Raw genomic sequence first — 21,577 nt, forward strand, 5'->3', positions numbered from 1 at the left:
GCGCAGCCGAGGGGCGGCGGGGGGGGGGGGGGGAGCGGTCCCGCCCCGCGCTGCTCCGCGGCCGCCGCCGTCCCCGTCCCGTCCCGGTCCCGCGGGGTCGCGTCCCGTGTCCCCCCACCCCGGGCGGGACCCCCGCCGTCCCGTCCCGAAGGCGCGGATTTTGCGCGCTGCGAGACGAAGACGCGTTAATCCGGCGCTGGCCCAGGGTACCGCTGGCGGGCGGGTGCGGGGCGAGCCTCGGGGGGGGAGGAGTGGGGCCTACCGTGTCCGCTGTCCCTCCCGGCTGGGAACGGCAAGGTGTGAGGGTTGTCTGTGACATCCGCCACCAGCATTCCACGAACTGGAGTCCCGCTCTGGCCCTCACTGGTTTCTTCGCACCAGCGGTTTCCTGATGTTGCTGTAAACAGATGAGAGGGAGCGCAGGCACACACACAAAGAGCATGTCAAGATGTTTTGAAACCGAGCAGAAACTGCCACCCAAGAATACGAGGCATCACTCGAGTCAGGAAGAGCAGTTTCCAAATGATTAAAACAAGTACAATAAAGCCCTCGGATGTTCTCGAAATTAACGCCCTGAGTGTCACAAAGGCTTTGCCAAGCAAGACTGGTATTGGGCTTACGGTGCGTTTCCTACGCACATTAAGATTTCTTGTGCAATATACAGACAATTTATCCCCAACTAATGTATTTTAATCTTACATTGCTAGGCTTTAGCGTTATTATGAGTTGCCCGGCTAATATCCCAGGCAACAGACTGAGAATGTATGTGCTTGTGCATTCTGGTTTTGAAGAAATGTTATATCCTTTTAAGTGTAAAATACCAGCAAAATTCTATCCCTTTAAGGATAAAAGCCTAGCAAACACATTTCTTTATCATGCCAACAGAGGCGGCCAAAATTCTTGAGCAGACAAGGCGAGTCATGTAAGAGATTTCCCTGTCCAAGCGAGCGAAGCCTGGCGATCCTTCAACATAAACTTCCTACAGGAAAGGCACGAACGCAACTACAGGTAGACTCATTTGTCAAACAGGTTGGGGAAAACTATGACACCACTGAAAACACGGAGAGGGGGTTGCCTTCCAAATGAAGTCAAGTGCTGTCAGAAACTGGTTTCTCAGCATAGCCTTGATCCATCCACAAGATGCACTATGCACAATAGGTTTCCACAGAAATCCTAAACACCACCATATCCTGATAAAAAATAGCAGAGCTGAGGACAGGAGGAACCTCAACTAGAGCCACTGTCGTGCTGCAAGTAAGAAGGTGAGGGCACGCTGCCGGCAGGAGCTAGTCTTTGGGTGGGGGGATCATCAAAAATGAGACCGTATCTTTAGAGCAAAATCCTATGGACTTTGTGGCGATCCAGCTGTACGTCTCACAGTAGAGCCCTCTGGTGTCTTCAGCACTTCAGTGCAGAGGCTGTTTGAAATTCACATTTCCATTTGGTATAAGGAAGGCACCACCAGGACCGAACTCCTCAGGACAGTTATTTTTCTAACAAACGCCATTCACCTAACTCTGTCTCTACACTTTCACAAAGTGCCACAACTGCTTGCGCTGAGCACAGGTGACAGCAGGTCAAACTCAGGGAAAGTCCAAGTTTGGGAGGTTTTCTAGTAAACGGTTTGTTGGGCTTCACGGAGACACAAGGTGGGCTTCCAGGGAGGATGGAACAAGTGAACTGGGTGGTTCGTTCATCAGCCTTTGTAAAAAATGGTGCTTCAGGTATTACATCATTTCTAGGCTACAGCATTAATCATGGTTTGAGATGAACAGGAGAAATGAGAAGTGGACGGTTCTCTCAGGCTGCGCACGGACTCAGGCATTCATATTGCTGACTCAGAGCTCAGAGCCAGTTTGTACTTCAAAAGAGGGTGGTGGTGGTGGGGTGTTTTAATTCGGAAAGCAAAATATTGGGCCTTACTAGAGATTTTGTAGTCATGACAAGATGTAGATCACCTCACACATGGCCATTTGATTCCTGGTCACAGTACCAGTTCGGAAGACATTGCGACACTTGGACACACCAAAGGCATGTCAGCAGCACCAGGCTGGTTTAAACTTTCGAAAGTGGCAGCGAGAGCTTTTGACTCATTTATTCAGAAGACTAATTGCCTTCTTCAGAAGACTAATTACCTTCTCACTGAAAGGGCTGGAAGTTCAAATCGGTACAGAATGGCCATACTGGATCTCTGGTGATCTTTCGGCGCCTGAAGGATCTTGCCTGTCCAGGTGTGGGTATCCTGGCTGTTGCATCCCGAAGCGAGCTTCAGTGTGATTTGGAAGGACATCTGAAATTTCTCCTGAGACAGGGTGACTTAGTTCTTGAAACCACCTGGGAAAAGTGGGGATCAAACAGCTCGGAGGGAAAAGATAGGATTAAACAGTTTGGAGGGAAACACACCCCTGCAACGTCCGGTGCCTGTATGGGGTGAGCTCTGGGGACAGTCCTCAGCTTTAATCCAGAAAGGGCACCACACCTCTCCTGCCCTGGGCTGAAAGGCAGGTGTCTGCAGCTGTACCCCACTCCGCAGGCCTTACAGCCAGGGTCATTTGCCTATTAGACAAAAACATCCACTGCAGAAAACAAAGTGCCTTTATATGTCAAAGGCTAGGGTGGGGGGTAACAATTTTCAGCTTGTTGGAGACATGGGCATCAATTTTCCTTACAGAGAATTCAGACAGGGCCTGATTAAGTACCATTCCAGGATGATAAGTGCCAGCAAAAACTCTGAAAGAAGGGAAGTTGAACCACATTTTTAAAAGGTGCTCAGGGCAAATTTAAGTGAATGGGAAGTTGCCATTTGGATGGGGAGAGCAGTAAGTGCCGCAATTTGCAATTCTTTCCTTCCCCACCCAGTCAACTGCCCACAAACGGCATCTTCTTGAGAGCTGTAGGGAAAAACATGACAGCAAACAGGCTGCGGGACAGAACAGGAATGTACCTAGGATCAGTCCACTCCGTGCAATTTCTGTATTCCAAATTCAATGTGCCCCACCGCAATAACAGCTCAGATCAAAAGCTGCATTTGCAGGATCTCCCAGGGGTATCTCCAACTGCTAGGAACAAGCAGCAAGCCTTATGAGGGCGTTGCTTATATTGCTGGGGAAGTTGGAGTGCTAATGTTTCTAATCACAGGGGGTTAATTTACAAAGCAATGCTGTAATCCTGTACCTGTAAAGCAGGCGTGAAATGCATGTCCCTGGCAGAGGAGCCTTTGGGGCTGCAGCATGTGTACAGTCTGCTGTGAAGAAGACGTCCATCAAAGAAGGAACCAACCGAGTGCTAGTATCAGGTAGCATCATCCCTGCAGGGCCACTGGGCCACTGCTGCCAACTGTTTAGACAAGCAGGCTCAGGAGACGACTCTGGTGTTGCTCTTCGAACACGTACAACACTGAAAGGAGTGGGGATGAGTGACGCAATGAGGCCACCGGCTCACTAGCTGGAAGGGAGGCACTGGTGGTGCCTCCAGCGTGACTGGGAGGGAAGGACACACGGCAGCCGGATGCCACACCATCCCTTTTTTTACCGGATCAGCCCCATCCTGCTGCTTTCAGCATCTAGCTGCATTAGGACCCTCAGCAGGAGCTATTGCCCCAAAGAGAGGCAAGGTTCAGCAGCTCAGCTGCTCCTCTTGCAGACACTAAGGAAAAGGGCTGCCCCTGAATTCCAGCTGGCTATTGCTTAGCCAGGGGCAGCCGCCCAGCTCTACGCCTCTGCTGTGCAAAAGCAGCAGCTCCTGCCTCCCACTGAGCTCAAAACCCTTCCCGACTTTCTTCCTGCAGTCCCCATGCACTGAGAGCAGAGGTCTGTTAGAGATGTGTAGACTCGTGCCTTGCGTGGAGGGGAGCGATTACTTGGCATTTCTCAGAAGTCACTAACTGGGGATGGTCAGAGACACCGCCAGCCAAAACTGAATCTCACCACATATAACGAAGCTGTGGAGCCCATGGCCATGGTATGGTTTGGAAGCCAAGAGCATAAATGATTTCAGAAAGAGATCTGACAAATTCCTGGAGGCTAAGGCCACTGATAACTATTAAACACGATGATGTACATACAATCTTCATCTCAGAAAGTTTCTCAACAGCTGCTTGCCAGAAATGGGGAGGTTATGCCAGGGGAAGGAGCACATTGTAATTGCTCAGTTCCTCACGGCTCTGTCGCTGGCGGCTGTGCGAGACAAGATACGGGACCAGAGCCCTCAGGGCAGTCCTCTGGTTTAAGCCCTTACTCCCACACCAGCCAAGGACATTACCACCAGTTCACAAGCGCAGCTTGGTTCAGAGGTCTGCCCAGCCAACGCAGCAGTACTTACTGTCTTTACAAGATGTTGGATCTTGTCCTTCGTTCTAAGGAAGGATCAGCTGCAACCTCTACATGAATTCTGACAGGTTTTAATCTCTTCTTTTCTTAAAACCATCCATGATGAAGATTCTACAACTTCCCTGGAGGCTCTGTTTCCAAGTCCAAGTAATCTTACTGCTTGAAACAGCCTTCCTAACATCTAAACTTTTCTTTGCTACAAATGTAAAGAATAAAAAGATGCTCCCAAACATTTTTTAGTGGACTGGACTGGCATCTCTGTCTCATTTTATCTTCGGCATTACTAAAAGCGTATCTAGAGCCAAGCATAATACATATACAGGTAGCCCCCAGCCAGCAGATGTAGGTGCTTCTCACAATTCGCTATACCACGCCAAAAAGCATAAGAGCGTTTGCATGCTTTCCGTGCAGTGAGATAATACATACATACTACGTTTTGATCAGAACTAAAAGAAACAGGAATAGCAGGCTTCCCGAAGGACAAAGACAAGGAAAGACTCTGTTCAGCCAGTGGTAATTTCCATTCCCACCCAAGACACAACAAACCTGCATAAGGGATATATGCATGGGTATATGAGAAAACAATGTAAAGGTGAAATCTAAAGCAACAAACGTGCTTGAGATCAGTGGTGGCTGTCAGGTTAGCCAGCCCTTTACTCTTCACTTGGGAGGATGTCCAGCATAAAAATGGTTTAAGTTACTCTACCGTTTAAAGTAATTGCTTCTCTCTATCACCACTGAAATCCTCTTCCTACTTGGTGGTTCGGCAGTGACGGTTTTGCCTCCTCAAGGAGCGGACTGCTCAAAGAGTTGTTGGCTGTTTGCCGTGTCTTGGCCCCACAGTTAGGCAGCCACGCTTGCTGCATCCTGATGCTGCGAGGAGGTGACAAGCTGGGTCTGGCGCTCACTCGGCCCCCGGCGTGCCGCGCAGTGCGTCTGCTCTCTCCTGGGGGGGGGTTGTATTTGTTAGTCCTTGTTTGCAATTTAAGAGTCAGTCCTGGTTTTAAAAGAAAAGAATTATTTGGGGGCTTTAAATATGATTCTTCATGGTATTGTAGTCCACACATAGTTTTACATGCAATTTTAGGTGGTACAGGTTCTACAGTATGACCTTTCCCTCTGGCAAACCTGCAAAGGGAAGGGTGGGAGAAGGACATGAGCCATGCTCTCCACTTTCCCCACTCATGGGGATTTCCTTTAAAAAGAGAAGGGAAAAAAAGGACTACAGAAGGTTATCTCAAAATCCATTCACACCTCTGCTTCTTGCCAGTACTTAAGGCTTACTTACATTTCTGCTATTAAAAAAGCATGATGTCAGTTAAGTCTATTCCCACATGGCGCTATTTGACAAGGAAGGAAAGTCCCAGGTAAAGACTTTCTCAATTTCCCCGTCTAATGCTTTTTTTTTTTTTTTTTTTTTTTTTAAGGGGGCATTTGCAGACGAATGACCTTGCCATCCACGTGGGAGACCTCTTCTGTACCACAAGCTCCCAGCCCCACCATGCACACTGCCACGGCCGAGGTCCTGCTCCCAGCATCTCCTGTAGCCTCCCTCGCTTTGCAGAGCTCACTGGGTACCACACCGACTCGTGGGTGGCTGGGCAGCGGAACGAGGAGCCCCCAGGCTGCGGGGTCAGCCGGTGCCATCCTAGCAGGGAGCAGCTCTTCCACCACCACCTTCCAGCCCACGTCCAGGAGAAAGGGCTTTGCATACAAGTTCCCAACCTCACTCCTTTCTCATTTAAGCAGGCAAGGATTTTTTCTCCTTCCCCCCGCAATAATTGGGGAAGGCATTAGTGAGCCACTGGCCTACACAATTGCAAAGCATAATTGAGATAAGAGACTAATACAATTCCCTGATATTAAGTAAGAACATTCTATTTGTAGGCGAACCACTAGACAAGCACACAAAAGAAGTAATTTTAATATGAAGGGCTTTTTTTTCCTCCAATAATTCATCCCTTAAAAATAAGAAAACAAGAAAATAGACATTTTGGCACAAGATAACATTTAAGGAACTGAGCAGTCTTGTGCCGTTCCCTTTCCTTTGTCCTAGCACTTGCAACTTCATTTGCATGTTTTCCTCGCAGTTCCTTTCAAAAACTGATCAAAGCTCCATTTTTTTTTAACATTACAGCATTCTGTTCATTCCTTGACTGACCAGAAGTATTGCTGAAATGCCCATAAATAAATTAGCAAAAAAAAAAACCCTCACCTTAAACCTAATAAGAACTAACTCCAGAAAAACTCACATTGCTGTCAGCGCTTTTCTTTGCAGAGATATTACATCACTGTAGTCTACCGGGTTCAACAACAAACTATATCTTGATACATGGGAGACACAAGGGAGCATTCCTGCTAGAAGTTTATATTAAAAAAAAAAATTAAAGAAATTAAATTGTAAATAATACAAACCTCTTTTTTTTTTTTTTTTTTTAAGATTCACAGTAATTTTTTTCAGATTAACAGTAGAGAGCACCGGGCAATGAGAACTGACATTTCCCAACTCCATCACGAGGTGTGTTTCATCACCTGTTTCATCATCCCGTGGGGCCCCGACATGGCACAGCGCGGTCCAGCATAGGTACCCTGGTGACTCGGAAATGGAGGGTGCAGCAAGCTGGGAAAGGAAAGGCCAGCTATTCACTTTGGGGAATGTGGTTACACAAGGTTACGATCGGTTTAATAAAATTGAGGACTCGCCCTGCGAGGGCGGTAGGCTCCATGCGGGAGCAGACATCTCCTGCAAACCCGCTGCAGCTTTTGAATTGAGTGACTGTGTTTTCAGGAATTAGAAAGTTATTATAGACCCCTGATTTCACACACGGTGAAGGCGTAAGCAAATGATAAAATATTTGGGGGAAATCTCTCCCCCTAATCAATCCATAATCCCCGCTTTCTCCACCCTCTCCTCCTCTTTCTCTGCCATTGCTCGGAGTAGACACACTATTTATGGTCTGCACAGGGATTATGCCTTACCCACTTTATCCAGCCAGCAACCTACTGGAGTTTCATGTACTTTAAGAAATATGAGCTACCAAATTGCCTCTTCCAATTTTTGTAATTTCAAGTATTTATTTCTTGCATTTGCAGATGCCTAAAGGCTCGGGAAGCAAGCACTACAGAAGCAGGGGGAAGGGCTGGGAGCCATTTCTGCTTCACATTGCAAGCTCTCAAACGACCTGTATTTCATTTAGAAATCTGCCAAAGCACCTTTCCAAACAAGCAACTTTTTCTCTTTTCAGAGTCCCCTGTTGGATATCTTAATATACCTTGATGCCAGGTATACGCTGATGCCAGCTGCAAAGGGAAAATAACATTTCCAGTACCCAAAGCAGGGGCTGGGACATGCTCACACTTGACAGCTGCTGGATGCTGAAGGAGGACGTAAATACAGGACAGGAGTCCACCCTGGGCCTTGAAGGAGGTGTGGGTTAAGAACACACACAGTTTTATCCTGTAGTTGCAAGGACTGTGGAAGGGAAAAGCTAATGACACGCTTAGCCCCTGCTCCTGTCTCCTGTGGACAGGGCTTGTCTGCAGGAAAGTGCCCATAAGCAGCCGTTCAGGGTATGCTGCCAACATAGGCATGAGCTGGTGGGGCCCAGTTTGTAAGCACAGATGGTTTAGGCCCTATTAAAGACTAATTTTGTGATTTTTTTCAACGGAGTTTAAGGCAGTAAGATAAGCTTCTCCACAGACTCCCAATGTGCAAAATCTGTTACCCCCAAGCACAGAAGCTCTGCGATGTTGGCGACAGCCCACCGCCTTCGTCCAGGTTCAGATCTTAATTTCAGCTCAGTGTTAGGAAGCCCTGGTATTCTCACACCTCATCGTGGAGCTGTGGATGGGCTGGGAGGGATGGAGTTGTCACAGGTGGCCATGCCGGGCTCCCCAAACCCCCTTGGACTTGATGAGAGAGGGGGTGAGGAAGGACAAGACCCATTTCCTTGGGCCACCGGAGAAACCAGCTGCAGGAGAGGTGAAGCTGCAGCGAGTCAGTGGAGAAAGGAGCTGCCAGGGCAGATATCCCAGACCTCAGTAAGGCTCCAGTCAAATCTCAGTGATGGGATTTCCCAAAGATAAAAGACAACTGGCGGAGGGAAGACACAGACACTTCCCTTTTGCGCCCACCTCCACGTCGTTGTTGCGGTGACCAAAGGAAAGAGAAATTGTTTTTTTGGAAAACCACATGGTCTGTATCCTTCAGCAGCCATGTGCTTTTGGGCAGGTACCCCCTCCCAGGACATGGGTCTCCCGGGTGGGCACTGATCCCAAAGCCACAGCGGGCTGACCCTGCACAGTCCTATCTGAGTGAAAAAGAGAAGGCTCATTTTAGCGGCAGGGCCAGGACACGCCATCCAGAGTCCTACTCTGGGCCTCCAGGGACCCAAATTCTCTCCCTAGTCCCATCACTGCTGTGGAGCTTAACAGACCTGGACAAATCACTTCATGTCTCTGTGCCTTTATTTCCCAGCTGTAAAATGGAGATAATTATATTGACCTTCTTCATCAAATGCCTTGCAAATGCTAGACAACAGCTAAGTACTATCATGATTATTGTATAAAATAATCCATTATAGCCTCTGGATGCTGGAGAAGAAATGAATGATGGCTGGAATCCACATAAACACTGCGTTAGATCAATGCAGGCACTATTACAATGTTGATCTGGTCTCCTAGTGCGTGTTCCCACAAATCCACATGGGGATGAAAAATCCAAACATATCTCTTGGCTGACAACTGACTGAAGCTATGTTACAGGGAAGAAGAAAAATCTAACCCCATTGCACAAACCAAACTACATAGTTCCTGCTTTGATCACAGAAGGAAGAAAGTAAGTTTTTTTGGCTGAGTTTTCTGCATATGAAAAGAATTGTTTTCAGTTTGGTTTTGGGGTTATTTTTGCAGATGAGCCATCTGAGTTTGATATGAAGAAGGCACCCTACCGGTGCATTTAAATGTTTAACACTATGTCAAAGTGAGGCACTCATCAGCTTTAAAAATTAAAAGCTGTCTGGGAACAAAAGCACTGTCCCATTTGCTAACAATGGGAAAGAAACATCCCAAACTAACCTCCACGCAAGTTCAGACAAACATCTCCTGTACTCCATCTAGCAAAGTGGCAAACTGGAGAACGATTTCAAGGTTTTTCTAGGAAAGCTTCAGAAGAAACCAGCTTAAATCTATGCAGCACTAAAAGCCAGCCCAAAGCCACTTGCTACTTTGCGGTTGAGAAACCGTCCGCTTCCAGCTCTCCCTCTGCACCCCGGTTGTCACCAGTCGATGCCAATTAAGGCGTTAGAAGAGCTACCCACAAAAGCAAAATACACTTAACCGTACTCAAACAGAAATGCATTGATTTCTTTCTTATGGTGCCACAAGCCATGCGTTTTTTAACAAGGGTGTGCAGCAGAGGTGCTTTACCCGCTGGTGAGCAGAGAGCAGTTGCGTGCCGCAGGCTTGCGCCAGGTGGTGGGTACCAGCATCTGCCGTGGGTACCCACATCTGCCGTGGGTACCAGCATCTGCTGTGGGTACCCACATCTGCCATGGGTACCCGCATCTGCAGTGGCCCCACACCACCCAGCTCCCATCCCAGCAGGCACAGAGCTGCAGGATGGTAGGCGCTACTCTGTGTTTTCCAAAGTCCTACAGCGAGGAAGGAGAGGAATAGGTTTTCTTCTAAAAAGAGACCAGCGGAGAAGCTGGCTCCGCAGCCTCGGCAGTCGCAGGATGCTGCAGTCACTGCACAGCACCACTGGCTCGAGCATCCAGATCGGCGTGTAGGAGATGGACTCCCTGGGGTCAGCATCTGTACACTACATCTGTGGTAACCTCACCAAGCACAGCAAGGTTGGCGTGGTAGCTCTCTTGAAGGACAAGCTCATCAGGGTCCACATGACATGTCACTTCAGGGAACACACGCAGCTTGCCACAGCCTGGTTCCTAAGTACCAAGGTGGCTATTACAGTCCTTCCCAGGGCATTTCAGCTCCTGCCTATGGCTTTGCCAGAGTTGCAGAGCACAGCACTTAACTAATCTCCTAATTACAAACAGAAGGCTTCATTTTAAGGTGATACCTTCCTTTGTTGTACACTAGGTTTTAAGCCTCATAATGCATTTCTTGAGGAGTCCTGTTGTTCCTGGTACATTCTCATCCTATGAAGGAAAAAATACCCCAATGACATGCCAGCAGATAGAAGGACTACGTAACTCAGTGAGGCTTTTTATCGCAATAACCCATCACCTTATGCAAAACAGCGTATAGCCTGATCATCCCCCAGAACAACAGGGTTGGGGGGGCGAAAGTCCAGGATTCACATTTTCAGTCATGTGGCCCAAAATCAGAAGCTCAGCCCGAGATTTTGTAAAGATTTCTTTTCCCCTCCAGATATCACTTATTCCCCTTGGTCTCAGCTGCTGCTTTAAAAAGCCAATTCATCCAAGGGGGGGTGGGAACCATGGACGATATTGGACAGTTAAAATCTGCCACATTAAAAAATTGGGGTGCTTTGTCTGCATACATCCGAGCATCTCTGCCCAGTGAAGGCACCAAGTTCCTGCTCTGGATGTGTAGAACTCATTTATACAGTGAAATACTTCTCCTGCCATAGTCCAAGTTTCTTATTTGAAAAAGAGATGACATTTATTCAGTTGGTAAAATAAGCCAGCAGCATATATTGTGGCCCTCTCACAGCTTCTGGAAGAAAGCTCAATATACACGTTCTTACTGATATAAAAGCTTTTCTGCAGTCACTGGCAGAAGTATTTGGAAAGGCTTTCAAAATACCCGTATCAGCAAGATGCATATGCCTGATTTCTGTTTGCATGGCTCAGACTGTAGAAAGCAGCCGTCACGTAAAGGAGTAGTAAAAAGGCCTTTAGTTACATGTTAGAAAACAAAGTGATTGCAACAAGATTTTAAAGTGGCTTTGCTAATGGGAACCAGGCAGCTAATGTCAGTCCCTTCAGTTGTTTGACAATACCTAAACCAAGAAATTCAGATCCAAAGGCAAATAAAATAACCTGTGCTTCACACATCCAACCACTGGCACAGAAAATCTTCTGTTCCCTTGGGTGAGTCCCTGCCCCAGCCCAGTAATCCCCAGCCATGCCAGGGCACCAGCTGCACCACAAATGGCACCAGGGAGCTGAGCTGGTGGGAAAAATAGCGTGGAGAAAGCAAAAGGGGAAAGGGGGAGGGCATGAGCCCTGCTCTGTGACATGGTTCAGTGGTAGAACAGCCCTACACGTGGACACAGCCAGCTTAGGAGAAGGGTAGAGAGGCAGCAAAGGCATAAACCTGCGCCGTCAAAGACAACATTCAAAGCCATAGCCCTAGAACAGCCGCTTCTTGGAAAGCCATAGTCGGAGTGCAACTGCTTCTTGCAAGGCCATCTTCTCAGTACAGCCACTTTTGGTCCCTCCTGTGATTTCCCAGGGTCAGACTAGATCACGGTTGGAGGCTGGAAAAGAAGAGCACTCAAGGGAAACATCACACGTGCATCCAGTCTCGTGGCCGTCCTCTCAGATCCTACCTTTACATATGTGCAAGTGACCTTGTTGCGATGTAAAAAATTTCTCTCCATAATCATTTAATCCCAGCTGTTCCCACAGCAGCAATTTTTTCATGAAGAGGTACCCTTTCCATACTGGCTTGAAGCATGAGACCGTTTAATTGAATATCTGATTTCTGGCAGTGGCTGATCTTGGCTTCTTCTGAAGAAATCTTAAATATGCTCTGTGACACATGCTACTGGGCAGCAATATGTTGTGGAGGAAGATTTTATTTCAAAGATGACTAGGGCTCAACATGTTTTTGAGTAGATAGGATAAACAGTGTAATTGCGCATCTATTTTTTCTATGCAAGTGTCTTGACCTGACATTTCCAAAATTTAAACGCTCTAAGCACTGACCTTGGGGCAGCTAGGAAAAGCTAGATTTTTACAATTTTCTCAACATCAAACATCTTTTGGCTGGCACCTCTAAAAATGAATGCACATGGAAACCTAGAGGCAAGTAGTTTAACAAATTTGAAAAATAGCTGAGTAACCTCCCCCCACCCTGCTAATGCTGTAGAATTATTTCTATTTCTGTGAGGTGAACTGGAATATTTTTAACTCTCATCCTTCATTGAGGCTTTGCCCCTCCTTGATTTTGTATTAAGGCAGAAAGTACTCAGTAAGTCTTTTCTCATTGTCCACTGTTTGATATCCTCCTGCCCTAATTCTAGATTTCACAGGCTCCAACTTTCATCTTCTACCAAATTCTACAACACATTTTGTCTGATATACAAATACATATACATATAAATATATATCACATTTTTGCATTATCCTTCTCACAAGGAAATCAAGATAAATGCCATATTCAAAGCAGTGCTGATTTTCCAAGTAATATTAGGTTTCTCCGCCCCGTATTGTGACCAAGGGATTTGTTTCCTTTTTGCTTTAACACAACTGCACACTGGGTTTCCACCACTGACATACCTGCCTTCTTCCCAGGAGGCTGCTGCTAATTCCATCACAGCCAGAGAAGAGAGCAGTGAATATTGTTCCTGACAGGGTTATTACTTTGTACTTAGGATGCTGAAATATTTAGAAAAATTATTCCAATTTCGGTGTTTATTCATATGGTATGATATTACTGTTCACCTTTATTTACTTTGCCTCCAAAAGCGACACCACACTCTGCCATTAATCCTGTGTGACAGGGCTGCTCTGCTGCCCATGTTGATAGCATCTGTATGAAAGGAGGAACAGATGATCAAACCACATATAAACAGGCTCCAGGGCTAAAATTAAGAATAGTCCTTCCAATGACATGACAAAGGTTTGGAAAGAGTTGACACTTTTATAATGTACTGCTGATAAGACAAAAATCCCACAAAAGCTTCTCGGCTGAAGAGTATATGGAGGAATGCTGAAAGTCATAATACACCACTCTTTTAGAGCATCCATAAAGGATCCAGCTGCTGAGAGCTGTGGTACTAATGAAGAACTTTTTCTGCTTAAAAGCTTTTCAGTTTAGCAAGTTCTGCCTCCAACTTACCCAGATGCTGTAGGCAACCAGAGAAGGGCAAATAATAGAATTTCAGTTTGATGCCAGTTCTAAAAAAAAAAAAAAAAGGAAAATAATAGTTTGTGGGTAAAGCAAACATTTTATACAGTCTGAACATTTCAGCTTTGAGCCTTTCAAACTTCCAAACTGAACCTGAAGGATTTTGAAATAAAGTGTGGCAAATCATGTTGAAAGGACTGGTTCAGCTGCTTTGAAGTTTGGGTGCTCATTTCTCCCTCCTTTTGTGCATATGAACAATTTGACTAAACTGACATTTCAGTCTCCAAAGTGACATTTTCTTTCCAAGAAAACTTTTGGCCAACAAAATGTCATCTCTTTATGTAGCAAACAGATAGAAAGAGAAAGCCCTCCAATTTGTATCCCTTTGAGTGCCTCCAACACATCCTCAAAAGTAAAAATGAGATGTGAAACCCAAAACCCATCACTTTGACCAAAGTGAAGTACATAAAGCCAAAGCAAAGTAATGATGACAGCTTTATGTTTACAGTAACTTCTGACCACTGGTATCTACTTGCTAAGCTGAAGTGGAAAACCCCCATGCTCCAGAAGGTAAATTCAATATAAAGCTCTTCTTTAAATATTAATTCATATAGATCCTCCCTCCTGTGTAAGAAGCTTCCTGTTGTGAAGTCCTCAATGAAGAGCTGAGCAGAACAACTGTTGCCAACACCATCCCCACCCTATCCCGTCCTTCTCATTGCACAGCGTCCTGCACCCCGGAACAGCTGGGGGTGCAAGGACAGGCTGGTGTAGCCGTCCCTCTCGCTGAGGAATGAGAAAATCAGGAAAGTCCCCAATGGGGAGAGCCCCCTGAGACCCATATATGTCCCTCCTGGCCAGATGTGGGCAGAGGTGAGATGCGGCCCCAGGCGGGCACCCTGCTGCTCAGTGCACCCTGAATAACTCTTCCACCGCTGCTGCGCTTCACTGGTGACATCCACTGCAGCACCCGTCTCAAATGTAACAGGCCTGAAAGCAGCCAAGTGGCTCTATTTAAAGCTAAAGAGGAAAGTGCAAAGCTTTGAAGTCAGAAGGCATATAATGAATTCAGTAAAACTTTGTATTTCAAAGCCAGTTCTATTTGCAGAAGCCATCTGCCCAGAGAAAAGCTCGAACATGCACCTCTGACAGGAGTCAAAAGAGTTGAGGGAAACAGATCTCGCTGAGGATGTTTCACATCATTCGTTCCCACAATATCTGAAATGTCACTTTGTAGTGGAGCGGCTTCCGTCCTTCTATCAATTACAACATTTACATCCAGCTCCCCTGGGGTTGCTGGCATTTGAAGCGACTGTCCAGTCCAGTAGCTCCCAGCAATTTCTAATGAGATATGCCAATAAGACATCACTGCTTGTCCCTCCTAATGGTAACTGTGAGCTCTCTGGAGCTTTCCCTTAAGCCACTGTCTTACTTATCCCCTTATTGAGGATTATCGATCTTCCTCTCTCCCCTTGCCAGCACGCAGCTTTTAAGCCACAAATCCAGAGATGGCTCCATCCAGGAGGACAAGGGGTAGTGCGATGTGCAGCCCTTTCACAGGCCCGTGAGCCAGGTTATCGTCACAGGCAGCAAATGCAAACCCATCCTTTGGGCAGAACCAGCAACGGAGGCAGCTTCTCCCAGCACCATCTCCCCAGAGCATCCATCAGCTGAACTGGTTTGCAGCACGCAACTAGGGCTTACATTTCTGCAGCAAGGCAAAAAAAGACATCATGTAAAGCTTGGAACAAGACTGTTTAAGAATTCCCTCTGATATCACTAGTCTTTCATACAGCCTGTAAGAGCCATTAAAATTCCGTCTGATAACTGGCTTCCCGAGAGCATGAGAGCCAGGCGAGACCATACCAGCCACAGACTCTACCAGTATTTCTCCTGGCTTAAAACAGACCCTAAAATAAGCCTGGAAGTCATCTGTGAAACCAGCCTATGTCGCAGACTTTGAAGACTAGTCTCTGCATCACAAGGAAACCGAGAAAAGCAGAGGTCATTCCCCTGGGAAAAGAGTGAAAACCATCACTGGAAGCTTCTACCAGCCAGCTGCCGGGGCGGCCAGAGGGACATTGGCCATGGCCACCGGCCCTAGCAGAGCCTGGAGCTGTGTGAATGCTGACTGTCCACAGGCAGCATTTCCCCAGGCTTCTCCCCAGATGCACTGCTGGTGTTTACAGACCTGGTGGGATCATCGCTGCCTTTGATAGCCGGCAGTGACCCTAATGGAGGCAAAAGTTATTGAGGGGAAGAGGGAGGGTACAAGCAGGCAGAAAGAGACAGAAAACACAACTGTGTAAGCCTTGTTTTATTAGAAATCAGCTTAAAAAACATTTCCTCTTATTCCTGAAATCTTGACTTTCCTGTAAAGTTCACTGGATATAGCCCATTGCAAACGTATACAGTTCCCACTGCTACAGTATTTCACCTCATCGCAATCTTTAGTGTATTTTGCTTTAAGACATTCCTGCTGAATAGTTATTTCTTCATCCATGGTGGTTTGGTTAAGATGTATCAGCCTTTGCTCACCTGCACTCACATTTATGCCTGTGGCATAGGGTGGGAAACCAGCCCCAGTGCCCTGCTGCAGCATGTCACGAAGCCCTTCTAGGAAAGGTTCTGTAGCACATGGAGGAAGTAAAGGGCAATATTTTTCCTTGACGGCCTTGAAACAGAAGCTTTTAGCTTTTGCAGTTTTGTCAGTCCAAGAGATTGATTGTTTTTCTGTGCCTGTAGCTGTGGATGAGTGCGGGGATAGAGATCCTCCACACTGTGACAGCAATTTAGAGAGGTGCTCCAGAGCCCCTGGGCCACACAGATACATGCAAAGGTCCAAAGCACATTTACAACCCTGTAACTGAAATTAGGTTGCAGCCACTGGCACACAGTCCCACCTCTGATCTTACTGTGATTCCAGGAGAGAAAGAAACTCCACACTTACACATAGCCACTCTGACTTCAGCCGGGTTCTGTCTGCACAAACCTCTCCTTGGGTAAGGACCTCATCAGTGCCTGCACACCCAAAGGAGTGCATCTTCCAAGTCAACTTTCTGGTAGTCTTAGAATAGCTGCTGTAAAGGAAAGAGTAGACTCTCTCAATGACAATTCTAATAATAATAAAAAAATAATAAACCCATTGATATTCACAGAAAGAAATTCTAACTGGATCCTGCCATTAATACTGCCTGAATTAGCACAGCATCCCAACAAGATTGCAGACTCCACCTGAGCCACGTGGCACCTTCTCCAGCTGATGTCTGCCAGGACAAACCCGCACAGGGACAATCCCCTCTAAAAGGCTGAGGGTCAGGTGCTTCTCACTGCCTCGCAGTCTCCACATCCATCCCGCTGGAGCACCTCCCAGGAGCTGGTAGAAAACTTGCTCTGTTGCTACTGATGCCTAGTGCTAATTGCAAACAGAAGAGGCTGCTTAACATAGTGTAATCCTGTCCCTTTTAACTTCTGGTCTCGGACAGTGCAATTTCTTTCTTGTTGTTTTTAGGGGCTAATTTATTATCTGCACACCTTCACTCAGCAGGTTACCTCCTTCCCACTTTCAGCCCAGCTGCCATCTTCAGAGGCACTGGGCAGCCAGATGGACTGAGGGATGCACACGTCTATTCATCGGCACTGCTTTTCGTGAAGGGTAAGAGAAGGATATGGCTAATACCAGTGGCTGGGTTTTTCCATCTCTCTTTTTAAAATGGCAATCTCACACATGTTATGAGGTTATTCCAAACTGAGCAATTTTTTGCTTTTTCCTTCTCAGATACAAACTGAATTGGCAGGCGGAGCAAGCTGCTGCATAAGTTGTCATTGCTAGCGGTTAATGCACTGCTAGGTCTGAATGCATAGAGGTAGGCACTGGACATTACCTAGAAATAGACGCTTTTTGGCCCCCAAAGCTTCTATGGAGGAATGGGAGAGAGAACAGGAGCATCAAAAGTTGAAACAATTTCTGAAGGTGGACAACAGTGGCAACCCCTGGTTCAATACTCTGACCCCAGACCACGGCTGTAGGGGCAGAGGACACCCTCTCCCAGGGTGAAGGTGCCTCACCATGGAGCCCAAAATGTTGGATTTGGAATCCAGGATACTTGCTTCTAAAACTTGTTAAGCATATACACCAAGGAGTCAAGCAAGTAAAACAACAGCCACCAAATTATTTGCATTCCAGCAATATACAACTGAAGTGCTAATACCTACCAGCTGTACCTACATGGCAGCTTTTTGAAACTAAGATCAATTCTTTGTTGTACCAGGAGGAGGAGAAGGTGGTCAGCAAAGACACGCTTAGTCCAGGCTCTGCACTGATAAGAGGGCTAGTGCAGGCTCTTAGTTCTTCCCTGCTTCAGAAGGTCTGAGAAAGCAGGAGCTGGGCTCTGCTTCAGCACAACCTGGCATTACAACAGCATTCTTCAAAAAGCGCCTGCGATAAAATAGCGTCTTACTGAGAAGATGTGCTCCCAGCAAAGATCAGGGTCATATCTGCTGATTTTAATGACAGAAAATGAGCTTGTGACATATTACTTGTGCTATCATTGCAGAGTTAACTTGGCCAAGAGATAATTAATGGAAGATGTGTGGTTGAGTCCCCTGTGCTGCTCTGAAAGTCTTGGGCTGTAATTAGTACCATTGTCTCTTGTAAAATAAATTGTACTCCTGATCCAGCTCAGAAATCAAAAGACGGCACTCCGAAAGAAATGCTTTACTTTAGGAAGTGGCCTTCTGACAAACTGATTTTAAACCTCAGAGTCTTCTGGACAAGTTTCTGGCTTCCAGTGCTGTTACTCTCCTCAGTGTTGTGCTATATACTCTCTGATTTCCCTGCCACAGCTCCGTGCTTTATGTAGCTGGTGACTCTTGATGACGCATTTTGATGCATTCAGAACAACCACACACTAGCATGAAGCAGAGATCACCATATTTCTGGCTGTGGAGCTAGAGTAAACATGGACCTGTGCCCAGACAGTGTTGGCGGTGGCTGGAAAACCAAGACTGAGAGTCTAACAAGAGAACTGGGAAAAAATCTGCTCCACTGAAAACATGGTGCTGGAGCAAATCTGTCGTCATTCAGTGTACTGAGGGCTTTCAGGCAGGTTTTGGTGTTGGAAGCAGGCACTACTCTTCCCATTTGCCTGGCTCCTTCCTACTCTTCACAGTCACTCAGGAGCCATTTTCCCATATCCTACCTAGGCACACGTATCAGGCAGAGCTGATAGGGAAGGAGAGGAGGGTCTAACAGCTGAGTGGCTCTGCCACTGTCTCCCTGTGTGGCCTCATCATGCCGTGGCTCAGTTTCTCCCCTTAAAATGACTAACAGCAATTCCTTATCTCCCGGGAGGGTGGGTGTTGGGAGGATAAAAACAGTGACAGCCACAAAGTACAAAGTTATTACAACCATCCCTCTGGAGAGACTGTCAGCTTTAGCACATTGGCTGCTATCAGACACAGTGCTGCGAGCATTCCCAGCGGCTGCCCTGTCAGATGGAGCACTTGGCACACTCCTCTGCATAGGTGCCTCCAGGCTCGGAGGGTTGAACATCATACGAACCATTTTCTGCCTCAGAGAGAGAATGTAAACCTCTTCCACCAGGTTTCTCCTTTTCTTCCAGGAGAAGGTGGCAAAAGAAACCTCTGCCACCTTGGGCATGCTGGGGGAAATGGAGGAGCAGCTCGCACCCTGCTCTGCAACAGGGAAGAAGCCAAGAAGCCACACTGGGAGCCATACTGGGAGCCTCTGCTCCTCCCTCCTCCACAAAAGCAACAAGTAGGTGTGGAAAGACGCTGTCAAACCCTGCACCACATCAGTTCTTGCCACAAGTGCTCCCTCGCCTCTAACCACCCTGAAAGGAAGCACAGCCTAAACCGACTAGTAAGATCTATTCCAGACGCCTGCTGTGGTGCATCAGGAGATTAACATATTAACTCTGAAAAGCTTACTAATTTTAAGGAGGACTCTGTACTTAAACTGGAAGAAGTTTTGCAGAGATCAGCAGAGCTCGTCTGATGCTAGGGAACCTGGGAAACCTGTTAACAGCAGACTCTGGATAATTGAGAAAATTATTCAATGCTGCTTTTAAAGGACTTTGGATTACAATATTGCATGGGTTGGTAATACTTCGCTCCTAATCTTTTCACATACACATTTGCAATGGTTTGTTTATTGCTAGCTTTTGCCTCGCAGTCAGACAAACACAGGCTTTGCCCCTGCTGGAGCTCCAGCTAAGCAGAGTAAGCCAAGTCAGACATTGCAAGAAAGACAAATACGTCTATCTGGTGCAGGAAGTTTGTTTTGTTGGGGGGGGGGGGGGGGGGTCTTGGACATAATGTATTACATACAATCAGGCATTGAAGTATTACTTGCTAAAAAAACAGGACAAGAAACCAACAGCTCAGAATGATACAGGCTAAACTACAGGACCTGATACACATACCAAGGCAGCACACCAGGCAGGGAGAAGAGGAGATGCGAGTACACGAGGGAGCTCAGCACAGCAGGTGGGAAGGATAAACCTGCTGAAAGAAACAGGACTGGCACCGCGCCTGACATATGCATCCCGGGGCCTGGCAGACTTCCCCTAAAAACAAGTTTCTTGGGCGAAGCTCCGTCAGTCAGACCATCCTGCCGCCACGGCTGATCGATGAGAGCAGCCTGCCTACGGCCGGCTGCGTCTACTAGGCAAAGGGGAGCAAGAGGCACATGTTACACCTCTTACACCACAATTATTTGTTCACGTGGCTTCAGCCATGCTACGTGCATACACTTACTGAGCTCTACAGAAATCAGCAGTAACACCAAATACACTTTCACAGCCAGCTGCTCCCATGCCTCCTTCACTTGGCCAGATAGACAACGTATACTTCTTTTTTACTATCAAGGAGCAGTCACAAACAAATGCTGTGAAAATCTGACCCTGAAACAGCACACAGAGCAAAAATTAGCCCTGGAGCAATTGGATGTTTGGGCGTGTTTCCCACTTTTTCATCCAGACATACTAAGCAGCAAGAAAGCTGGTGAAACCGCAGAGCTGGGAACTCCCCTTGGTGGGGCAGAGACGCGGCTGCTGGGGGTCTGCAGTGGTTGCTGTGGAGCAGCCTCTCTGTGCTCCAGGACAGGCAGTATGGCTGGAGAAAAAAGGGACACATCCAGGGCATGCTAGGCTGCCAGGGAGCTGCAGCAAGGACAGCGCGACCTGGCTCACAGACACCAGAGTCCTAGCGTACCCCAGAAACCACGTCCTCATCCCTGGTGTGCGCCTGCCCTCTCCTCGTTCCTGAGCAGCACCACATAAAGTGCCCACCTGTGACAATCACCTTGATTTAAAAAAACCAAAAACCAAACCAGCCAACAATTCAGAAGCCCAGAGCTCCTGTCTTTCCTCAGGGTGGATTTCTTTTGAAGCCAGCTATTCTTATTTCCTCCCCAATCTTGTCAGCAATGGTCCAGGAGCAAGCTGTTTGGTTAAGGTGGGCTGTTGCCCCAGTTTTTTCCCGTCCCTATCTTTCACCTTTACTTCACATGAAGAAGATGCATATTCCATTTCACATAAGCCCAGGCGTATGCGAGTGATTATGTGTGACCAGCTACATATAATTATCTTCGATGTAGGCCTATAAATGATTCATTAAGATCTGTATCAGCTGGTTATTTAATGTGTCCTGCTAATTAAAACTTTGTGATAAAGACAACTACAGCTTTCTGTAATTATGCCTCTGGACAGTGCGATGCACTTCCAACTAGTATTTGCAATCCTGGGTGTATGTTGACACTTAGGGTAGAAAAATATAGGTTAACTGCTGCTCTTAATTGCTCTTCGTTACTAAGATTATTGTAGAATTTCATTGTACAACACCCTGGGACTCTTCTGCATAGTGCACATTACAGGCACCGTTAGGTGATGGTGCTGTACACTGCATTATCCTTCTGTATACCCGAGAAGCCTGTGAACAACAACAACAAAAGACTATTTCACCTAGAAGGAATGTGTCTGGCTTGGCTCATCTAGGGGGAAAAAAGTAGTGAACCAAAGACATGTTTGAGGAAATTCAGCATGTTTTACACTACAGGATCAAATTCAGCATTTCTTGCTCAAGCCAGAGGTCCTGCTAGACTCGGTGTAAGCTTCTCCTGAGTAACGTCCACAGATCTGCAGTCACCATATGCTGGATCCAGC

This window comes from Buteo buteo, chromosome 19 (assembly GCF_964188355.1).
Source record: "Buteo buteo chromosome 19, bButBut1.hap1.1, whole genome shotgun sequence".
NCBI classification, from domain to species: Eukaryota; Metazoa; Chordata; class Aves; order Accipitriformes; family Accipitridae; genus Buteo; species Buteo buteo.